This window comes from Eulemur rufifrons, chromosome 27 (genome assembly GCF_041146395.1).
Source record: "Eulemur rufifrons isolate Redbay chromosome 27, OSU_ERuf_1, whole genome shotgun sequence".
Taxonomy (NCBI): Eukaryota; Metazoa; Chordata; class Mammalia; order Primates; family Lemuridae; genus Eulemur; species Eulemur rufifrons.
The window spans coordinates 28,279,078-28,289,979 of record NC_091009.1 but is presented as its reverse complement, the minus strand read 5'-3'; the positions used below and the strand labels follow the sequence as shown (position 1 = coordinate 28,289,979).

Below are 10,902 nucleotides of genomic sequence, written 5' to 3'. Positions count from 1 at the left end.
CTCCGGGAAGGCTCAGACCCTCTAAAATTCTTGCAAATTTGCTGTAGGAGTCTTCCGTTTGTTTGCACCGGTGAGTTGTTTTGTTCTGTTCTGTGGGCCCTTTTGATTACCTGAGGGAGGCTGGACGCAGCTGACTCCCCTGGTTTGAGGCTCTAAAGGCGAGACGTCGCTTGTGAGCCAGGTTTTCTGTTTCTGTTTCTGGTTTTGCTCTATATATGTGGTGTTTGTCTATTATATGGTATATTTGTTTGTTATTTTGAATGTGCGCTTGGGCAACCTTCCTATTGTAACAAGCTGCAGCTGAGAGAGAGGTAAAGTCTGTCTGTCTGATTGAGTGAGTGAAGCGTGACTGTATGAGGTTCCACGGCTGCGGCTACGGAATCTGAGTGGGTCCTAACCTGCGTTTCTGTGGCGACGTCGTACGGCATAACGGTGATTCACTCCCCGAAAAAGGAGTGACCGGGCCCGGGCTTTATACGGGTACACCTTAGCCAAGACGCGCCTAAGTTCCCGCGAGGGACGCAGCCAGGCGGACACCTGAGAGAAACTCCCTTCCCCGTTTCCTTTGTGAGCATGGGACAGACTCAGACAAAGCCTCTATCTATTCTCTGAGAAAGCGAAACCAAGTAGATCCGTTTGACGAGGAATCCAAGCGGTAGCCGGCGGCGGTAGCCGGCTAAAATCTGTTGTTTGTTGCTTCTGTGTTTGTCTTTTGTTTTCCAACCAGCGGGAGGCACCCCAAGAGGGGATAAGTCCGGGACCGCTGGGCGGAAAGCGTTTTCCAACCAGCGGGAGGCACCCCAAGAGGGGATAAGTCCGGGGCCGCTGGGCGGAAGGCGTTTTCCAACCAGCGGGAGGCACCCCAAGAGGGGATAAGTCCGGGGCCGCTGGGCGGAAGGTGTTTTCCAACCAGCGGGAGGCACCCCAAGAGGGGATAAGTCCGGGGCCGCTGGGCGGAAGGCGTTTTCCAACCAGCGGGAGGCACCCCAAGAGGGGATAAGTCCAGGGCCGCTGGGCGGAAAGCATTTTCCAACGGGCGGGAGGCACCCCAAGGGGATAAGTCCGGGGCTGCCCGGTGAAAATTCTGCTTCTATTTGTCTGAGTTTTAGATGGTTAGAACAGGACCGGTCTAGTATTGTCTGTTTGTGCCTTTGTGGATTTCTCTTGAGTGATATTGGCCAATTTATGAGAGAAAGACCAAGAAATGGGTCCGGACTCTTAGGTCAGGTGTGTGATTGAAATTAAATGCCTACTGTGTGAGTGTCTCTAAGTGTGACTATTGGTGAATGAGGTTCGTGAGTGAGTCTGCTGAGCTGAGTTGCTGCTGAGTGGAGCAGCCCAACAGCTTCTCCTTTTTCTACGGCCCTCTCAGTCTCTGGATTTACAATCTCCTGGTTACAGATTGTTTGGGGGCTCCCTTCCCTGTTGGCGCTACTGCTTGGTATTGGCTTGTCCACCGTGACCCCTCAATCCTGGGGACCTCTAAAGAAGGCTGCCTTCACACTTCTTTGCTGGTTCTTGGTGGGCCTTGTGTGGTTGCAAACTGCCACCTCCCCCTCTGAAGTGTATGCAACAACAATTTGAGCTTGAATTATACGTACAAATATAATTTTGCTGTGTGTTTCTTTACACAGATTGAGAAAGATGGGGCAGACGGCCTCACGACCAGCAGACTGTATTAACTGCTCTCCTCTTGAGTGTTTTATAAAGAATTTCACAGATTTCCAACAGAGGGCACGGCCTTATGGCTTTACTGTTAACTCTCTTGACTTACAGAAGTTTTGTGAACGAGAATGGCCAACTTTCGGGGTTGGATGGCCGCCGGAGGGTAGCTATCAAAGATCCCTAGCCGCCCGAGTGCAGACGGTGGTTTATGGAAACCCAGGTCACCCTGATCAAATTCCTTATATTCAAATCTGGAATGATATATTGGCAGATAATCCTCGGTGGTTGCGTCATTGTAAAAAGGCGGCTTCTCTGCCAAAGGCTGTCATGGTGTCAAAGATGGTAGGAGGGCAGAGGGAGGGACAAGCGGGGCGCAAGCTATATCCAGTATTGTCGGGGCAAGAGGGGGACCCCTTTTTGGAAGAGCCCCCTCCTTATGTTACAGCTCACTCTCGAGGGTCGGAGCACTCCGAAACAGGGTCTCAGAGCCCCCTTGATCCAGCTAGTCCCCCGCACACTCGTAGCGGTTCCCAATACCAACCAACGCCTGGTGGTCCCATATCTGAGGCCCCTATTCTTCCTTTACGACAGGCACCCATGAGTCCCGGGACCGATCATCCTCCTTTTATGGTATATGTTCCTTTTTCCACCAGCGACTTGTATAATTGGAAAAATCAAAACCCCTCTTTTTCTGAGAAACCTCAGGGATTAATATCTCTTTTGGAAACAATCTTTTTTACTCATCAGCCCACCTGGGATGATTGTCAACAGCTTTTGCAGGTGCTTTTTACATCTGAGGAACGAGAGAGAATTCGGAGGGAGGCTGCTAGGGCAATTCCTGGCCCAGACGGGCAGCCAACAACTGACCCTGTCCGAATAGAGCGTGTATTCCCCTCCCTGCGTCCTGACTGGGATCCAAATGAAAATGAAGGTAAGGGGGCTCTTGATCAGTATCGCCAGACTCTGCTTAGGGGTATACGGGCCGCCGCCAAGAAGCCGACTAATTTGTCTAAGGTAAGCGAAACAGTGCAGGGACAAAATGAGGCTCCGGCGGCATTCTTAGAACGCCTCTTTGAGGCTTATCGCCTTTATACCCCTATCGATCCTGAGGCACCTGAAAATAGGCGGGCTATTAATATTGCCTTTGCCACACAGTCGGCCCCTGATATTAGGAGAAAGTTGCAAAGACTAGAAGGGTTTGAAGGGAAATTGCTGTCTGAACTGGTGGAAATTGCCCAGAAAATTTATAACAATCGAGAAGACCCTAATGTTGTGCAGTCTAAAAGGATGGCCAAGATCCTGGTAACTGCTATGGGAAATTCTCAGAGTCCGTGTACAGAAAGGAACAAAACCAAGAAGGGGAGATACCCCAAGAAGGGTCGCAGTGATCTAGCACCAAACCAATGTGCCTATTGTAAAGAAAATGGACATTGGAAGAGAGATTGTCCGCTCCTTTACCAAAAGAAGGGAGGCCAACCAACTCCAGTTTTGGTGGAAGAGACTGAGTGACGGGGCCCGGGCTCCATTTTGATGAGCCCCCAGGAGCCCAGGGTCACGTTGAATGTAGGGGGCACCCCAGTAAATTTTCTGGTAGATACTGGAGCCACGCATTCTGTTTTACAGAAGGCAATGGGACCTGTATCGGAGGAAAGAGTCTCCATACAGGGAGCTACAGGAAAGACTAAATCGTATCCGTGGACTAAGACGCGGATAACGAATTTAGGAAAAGGGACGATTACTCACTCTTTTCTAGTCATACCTGAATGCCCATACCCTCTTCTGGGCAGAGATCTACTACAGAAATTGAGGGCCACTATAACCTTCCAGGGGGACGTGACTGAACTTTCGTTTGGCCAAGGCCCCTCTGCTATGCTTCTCACCTGCCCCCTATCAGAAGAATATTTGCTAACCGAGGAGGTCCCTAAAAGGGTTAAGTTGAGTAAATACTTGCAGGAGCTTCAGTATAAAATACCTGGTGTTTGGGCAGAAACCAATCCACCCGGTCTGGCTTCTCACCGCCCTCCCATTATCGTGCAATTGACCAGCACTGCCACGCCGATACGCGTGCGGCAATACCCCATTAGCTTGAAAGCAAGGAAGGGAATTGCCATTCACATAGCAAGACTCAGACAGGCAGGAATTTTGGTGCCTTGTCAATCTGCCTGGAACACCCCTTTGCTCCCAGTTCAAAAGCCGGGAACGAATGATTATCGACCAGTACAGGACCTGCGGGAAGTGAACAAAAGGACTGAGACTATCCATCCCACGGTGCCTAACCCATATACTCTCTTGAGTATGTTACCTCCAAATCATCAAGTTTACACTGTGCTGGATCTAAAGGATGCCTTCTTTTCACTCCCATTGGCAGCGGTAAGTCAGCCTATTTTTGCCTTTGAATGGATTGATCCAGAGGGGGAATATTCGGGACAGTTGACTTGGACTCGATTGCCACAAGGATTTAAGAATTCCCCTACCCTGTTTGATGAGGCACTAAGCCAGGATTTGGTCCAGTTCCGACAAAATCATCCACAGGTGACTCTTTTGCAATATGTGGATGATCTCCTCTTGGCCGCACAAGACCAAGTAACATGTAAAAAGGCAACTGAAGATTTATTGCTTGAATTGGCCCAGTTAGGTTACAGAGTTCCTGCCAGGAAGGCTCAATTATGTACTCCAGTAGCTACATACTTGGGTTATGAACTAAAAGAGGGAAAGAGAACTCTCTCCACTGACAGAATCCAAGCTATTTTAGGAATTCCACAACCCCAAACGAAGAAACAGGTGCGGGAATTCTTGGGGGCAGTGGGATATTGTAGACTTTGGATTCCCAAGTTTGCTGAAATAGCAAAGCCATTGTATGCTAGCACTGGAGGAAAGGGAGAAACCTTAGTGTGGACTGAAACTGAGACCAAAGCTTTTGAAAGTTTAAAACGGGCACTTGTGAATGCCCCAGCACTGACTTTGCCTGATGTGACTAAGCCTTTCAAGTTATATGTGGCTGAAGCACGGGGAATAGCGAAGGGAGTGTTGACGCAGGAATTGGGGCCTTGGAATAGGCCAGTAGCCTATTTGTCAAAGAAACTAGACCCGGTGGCTTCAGGTTGGCCAGGATGTGTGCGTGCCGTTGCGGCAACTGCCGTTTTAGTAAAGGAGGCCTTGAAGCTAACTTTGGGACAGGATTTATGTGTAATTGCCCCACACTCAATAGAAACTTTGTTGAAGAGTCCACCTGATAAGTGGCTTTCAAATGCTCGGATAACTCAATATCAAGTGTTACTATTGGATCCGCCCAGGATTCGGTTTTTGAAAACTGCTTCCCTTAACCCTGCTACTCTGCTTCCGGATACAGAATTGTCAGAACCTCTGCATGACTGCTGTGAAATATTAGAATCTTTGACAAGTTTGCGACCTGATCTTACAGATCAACCTTGGCCGGACCCTGAAGAAGAGTTATACACGGATGGGAGCAGCTATGTGAATGAAGGAACAAGGTATGCAGGGGCAGCAGTAGTCACCAAGGACCGGGTTATCTGGGCACAAGCTCTTAACCCAGGAACATCAGCCCAAAAAGCTGAACTTATTGCCTTAACCCAAGCTCTTAGATGGGGAAAGAATAAAGTAATTAACATTTATACTGACAGTAGATATGCTTTTGCTACGGCACATGTTCATGGGGCACTTTACCAAGAGCGGGGCCTTTTAACTTCAGGCGGAAAGGAAATAAAGAATAAATCTGAGATCCTAGCTCTCCTAGAAGCTATTTGGCTGCCAAAGAAAGTGGCCATTATTCATTGTCGGGGGCATCAGAATGAGAGTACCCCTACAGCGAAGGGAAACATGTTTGCTGATGTCACTGCTAAGGAAGCTGCCCGAAAACCAGTGGGGCCTCTCCATATTTTGCCTGTTCTGCCTGAGCGACTCTTGCCGCCCTCGCCGGTTTATTCAGAGGGAGAATTGGAACTGGGAAGGACTCTAAGAGCAACCACCGATCCGGGAGGTTGGAAAGTCCTTCCAAGTGGCAGGATCTTAGTCCCACAGCACCTGGGTCGCCGGTTAATTGAACAAATACATCAAAGTACGCACCTAGGAAGCACGAAGGAGGCAGAACTTCTTCAACGAGACTATTATATACCTAACTTGCATCAGATGACCCAACAGATAACTGCCGGATGCCTGACATGTGCGCAAGTTAATCCAGGTAAAAGACTGAACCCCCACCCCGGGGTCAGGTTGCGAGGACAAGCCCCTGGGGAGCAGTGGGAAACTGACTTCACGGAAATCAAGCCAGGCAAGTATGGATACCGCTACCTGTTGGTATTCGTGGACACTTTCTCAGGATGGATAGAAGCATTTCCCACGAAATCAGAAACAGCACAGGTAGTAGTAAAGAAGTTAGTAATGGAAATTGTACCTAGATTCGGCCTTCCTTTAGCCTTGGGGTCCGACAATGGCCCGGCATTCATTGCCAAAACTACTCAATTATTAGCTCAGGCATTACAAATTAAATAAAAGTTACATTGTATTTATAGACCGCAAAGTTCAGGTCAGGTAGAAAGGATGAATAGAACATTAAAGGAAATATTATGTAAGCTAAGAGCGGAGACGGGCGAAGACTGGGTGAGCCTCCTTCCTTTTGCACTATTAAGAACTAGGTGTACTCCATATGTCAGAGGTATAACACCATATGAAATAATGTTTGGCCGTCCACCCCCACTGGTTCCTAAAGTGGGAGAAGAGAAACTAGCTGAATTAAGTGACCACACTCTTCTTTAATCCCTGCAAGCCTTACAGCTGAGCACTCGGAAGATCCACAACTTAGTCAGGGCTGCACACTCTAGTCTTGCTAATTCTCCTTCTGATAAAGTTTCTCTTCAGGTACAGCCCGGTGACCTTGTTTGGATAAAAAACTCCAGCCCGCTACTTTAGAACCAAGGTGGACTGGACCTTTACCGGTGATTCTCACCACCCCTACGGCTGTAAAGGTGGCAGGAAAACGCCACTGGATTCACCATACCCAGATCAAGAAGGCGACTCCAGTCCAAGAAGAACGATGGACGGCTCGGCCCACCGAAGATCCACTAAAGATAAGACTTTTAAGACATTCCTCTGGAGCATCTTGATGGGGATGGTGGCGACGAGCCCCCACCAGCCTTTAAATTACACTTGGGTGCTCACGCGCACAGTCGATGGGACAGTGATAACTCAAAATGTTACGGTCTTTTCTCCCTTGCTATATTTTGATTTATGTCAACTTTTAGGCAACACTGAGCCTGTGATGGGGTTATTACCTGAAGGGAGGTTCGGGGCCTATGGATGTGGCAATATTAATATAGAAGGAAACATGCAACGCATTAGGTATTAAGATAAACTGTAATAACTATCAAGGATTTGATATCTCGCTGAAAACCAGTGGGGAATGTAATGGGTTAAGGGAAGAAAGACACCCCTGTAGGGTTAACTTGTTGAGAAACTCTAATGAATGCTATCTGCTTCTGTACTAAGCTTGCTGGTCTGGGAACCAGGGAGGTGGGGAGGATGATTGCCCTGTCATGGGTTCAACATAGGCCTAAAAGATAATCAAGATAAATGTGGTATGCTTGATCAGTAGAATAGATGACCTTTTACGTCAATGATTGCAACCTGTTTTATGGCGCCAAGGGGTCTATGAAATCACCAGACCTCCGGGCGGTATAACCTTAAATTGTTAATGATTGTCCTGTTTTTGTTCTCTTTGTTCTTCTTGTACATGTGTGTAGGCACGTAGCCCTCCTCAAAAAGGGTATAAAATCCCTGTACAACTTCAAGTCGGGGCCACTCTCTGTTATTGTTTGGTGGACAGAGGTGGTCGCCGGCCGGCTAATAAAGACTCCTAAACTGGCATTAAATTCTCTTGTGATCTGCTTGCGCGCTTCCACATTATAACAGGAGCAGCGCCAAGCAGTGGGGCAGCCTGGGCTCTATCTGCAGCAAGCAGATCACAGGGCCAGCCCTTGAAGGGGGTGACATGGGACAGAGGATCCCATCCCATTGCAGTGTCCCTGCCCACTATGGGCCCACTCCTCCTCCCTCAGAATCCCCCCCCCAGCAGGTACCTGGGGAGCCCCTTTGCCAGGGCTGTGGTCTCTGCTCCCCTCTGATTTCCCTGGGCAGGAGTCCTGTGGACTCTCCTCTCTGTCCTTACCCCTTCACACTTGGCAGGGTGCTCCAGCACCAGCTGGACGCTCCCCCGGGAAGTCAGGTCCTGATGACCCTGCTCTCGCTGTGTCTACTTATGGGGGTGGGGTCTGGTCTAGCGCCTGGGTCCACTCCTCCTAGTCTGTGCTCATGGTGGGAACTCCCCTCCCACCCACCACCTCCATTCTCAGGCCCACAGTCCGGGAGGGACTACGGAATGGAAAAACAGCCCCCAGAAACCCAAAATAGGCAGGAGAGGGGGGTGGACACTGGACAAGCCTCCTGCTATCGCACAGTTGGCTGCATCTGACTGCAAGCTGTTGGCCCTGGCTTCTTCCCCATCCTCCTCGCTGGCCTTTCTCCAGCTCAGGTCCAAGATGGTCAGGGGTCTGGGGGCCCAGGAGATCCTCTGCCCAGCCAGCTTTGTGGGAGCCACGCACAAGAGATGCCAGTCCACAGGGCATCCATCCTCCCCAGCCTCCTGCAGACCCCTTCCCTTGGCCCCAACCCCACATCTCCTCTCTATGCCAGATGCCCTCCCCGGGTCCTCCCACCCTAGCAGCTCAGGCAAAAATGGGGCAGTGGGTCAGAGGCAGCTTGAACATGTGGAAGAACCAAGAAGAGGGGACTGGGAGCACACTAGAGACTAAGATGAAGAGAAAGCCATGGCCCCAGGCTTGCAGCCCACAGACTCCTAGGTGTCTTGAATTTTGGCAAGGTCCTCCATCAAAGTGGGCGGCAGTGGGGGTGGAAGGGAGGAAGATATTTACAAGTGTTGGGACATGCCAGGAATCCTCTGACAAACAAAAAAGGGATATTGTCCTTGTCCCCCCCGACCCCAGTCCCTTCCCAAGGCAGAAGCAAAGGAGCTTCCAGCAAGACACCCCCCACCTTCACTCCCCACCACCCCCCACCCCAGGTAAAGGGCAAAAGAGAAGTGACCCAGTGAGGAGGGTGCGCCCTCGGCGCCTCTAGAACAAAGCTGAGCCCTCCACCCCCTCCCCTGCTCCCTTAGCACCGCGCCTCAGTAATTAAAATATGAATTCACCTTCCCTCCCAGAGCCATTCATCACTGCGAAGGGAAGCAGCTGCGGCTTAGGAGACCGGATTTGGGGGATTAGCTCGGGCGGTGGAGCAGACACACCAGGAGAAAGAATTAAAAAGGAAGGGGGTGAATTGAGTTTTCTCTCCCCACCTCCTCCCTCTCCCTCTCCCTCCGGCCGCCACGGAGCCTCCTACCCCACCCCTTCCCCCCAAGCCTGGTCTCTGCAGGTTTCTGGGAACTGTAGTCTGCAAGACTGTGTTGATAAACAGGCAGGCCAGGGGTGGGTTGTGGCAAAACTACAGATCCCAGGATTTCTTCCCGGAGTTGGCAGCAGCCAAGCTGGGCACAGGCCTCCAGTCTGGGAGAAGCCCGCGTTCTCCTTGAAGCTTAACTCCTTCTTGGCCTGCCTGAGACTGACCTCCAGCCTCCGGCTCGTCGAGGCCCTGGAATCATAAGCCAAGGCCCTCTCTGCCTTTGATGGCCTTGGAGGCCACAGACCCCAGCTTGCCAAGGCCAGCCCCCCTTGCTTTTTGCTTGCCCACCTATGGAGAAAGAGCAAAAGCTGCCTCCACTTCCCTAGACTACAAGGGCAGTGAGCATTTATCGGTGGTTCTGAGCTACTGGGGGCCATGGGCTCTGGCGAGATGGGGACAGCAATAGTCTTGACATGTCCTTATGCCCTGCGTCCAGGGTTTCCCGGTCCTGCCCAGCAGAGGCTGGCCCACCCTAAGAGTCATCACAAGCACGATTGGGGTCATCAACTTGCCTTGTAGCAGCAGCTAGGAAGCTGGTGGCCCAGACCGTCAGTGCCGGAATAGACCCCAAATGTCAGACTTTAGTGCTATCCCCTTCTAAAGATAGCGATGGAGATTTTTTTCCCCAATAATCTTTAAAGTTTGAAGGCAGTGTGGCTTAGCAGTCAAATTCCATTTCCACTAAAAACAGAACAAGTATAACAAGAGAGAGTCACCTGAATCTCAGTGTTGTTATACAGGGGCCCACTCTCCCAAGGGAGGCCTGTGCTTGGTATATCTGGGGACTGTCAAAAAGCCTTAGATTGCTGGGAATATTTTAAGTTTCAGCCGTCTGCAGGCAGGGGACAGGACAGACACAGCCCTCTGATCTGTGAATCCTCCAGGGAGAGAGGGCAGGAGGCCAGCTTGCCTTTTCAATGCAGTTCAACAATTATGTAAAATATATAATTGTATATCTTCTCCAGGCCTGCCCCACTGGCAGTGGCTAAGAGACAAAGAATGGAAAGGAGCTCCAACTCTGTAACCCCAGAAGCACCCCAGGCCCAGGGCCAGAAAGGCAGGACTGTCTCAGGTGAGTTGCTGAGTCGTGGGCTAGCTCTGTGTCCCTGCTGGTGACAACTTAGCTCTTTTACCCCAACTCCCTTTCCTCCCAGTTCCTAATTCATTCAACAGACTTCCACTCTGCGGTCCCTGCAGAGTGCCTTGCCTTGCTGGGGCTTTACAGAGGTACAGTCTCTGGAACGGTTCATCTGTCTGCTTCCTCCCAGGCCCAGCCTGGTGCCGGGGCCTTCCCCAGCAAACTGTACAGCGGGATTCCTGGGAGGGGCCCAGTTGCAGGGGCAGGAAGAGGGCACTGCTCCAACCTGACTACCCAATTGGGAGATCGGGAGTGCCTGGACGTCCTCAGAGCAGGGCAGGGAATGGGATAGGCTCATTCTGAGCCTGGGGCAGCTGGACATCGAGGGAAGTGGAGGAAGGTGCCAGCCATCCCTGATCTCTGGGCCAGCGAGAAACCCTGGCAGATTCTCCTCCCTGTTCTTTTCACCATCTAAGCTGGGGCAGGGGGGAAGTAGCCTGGATTCGCCCCAGCAAAACCCCAGCTGGCCTGGGCTTTCTCTTCACTTCCCCTATTGTTCTTATTCCTAGCCCCTCTGCTCTTGCTGGAGAAGGAAAGCCATCGACGGACAAAGTGTGACTGGAGTTGGGCCATGGGGCCAATTCATGGACACACACCCAACAGAGACCTTGTGCGAGGAGCCCCTC

At 50.9% G+C, this 10,902-nt stretch overlaps 1 long non-coding RNA gene across 1 annotated transcript; it reads left to right on the top strand.

The window, feature by feature from the left end:
• Positions 1-1,199: 1,199 nt before the first annotated feature.
• On the top strand, positions 1,200-6,000 carry LOC138375578 (uncharacterized). Its single transcript, XR_011231535.1, has 2 exons — positions 1,200-4,035; positions 5,015-6,000. It is a non-coding gene; the product is annotated as an uncharacterized lncRNA (long non-coding RNA).
• Positions 6,001-10,902: the final 4,902 nt, after the last annotated feature.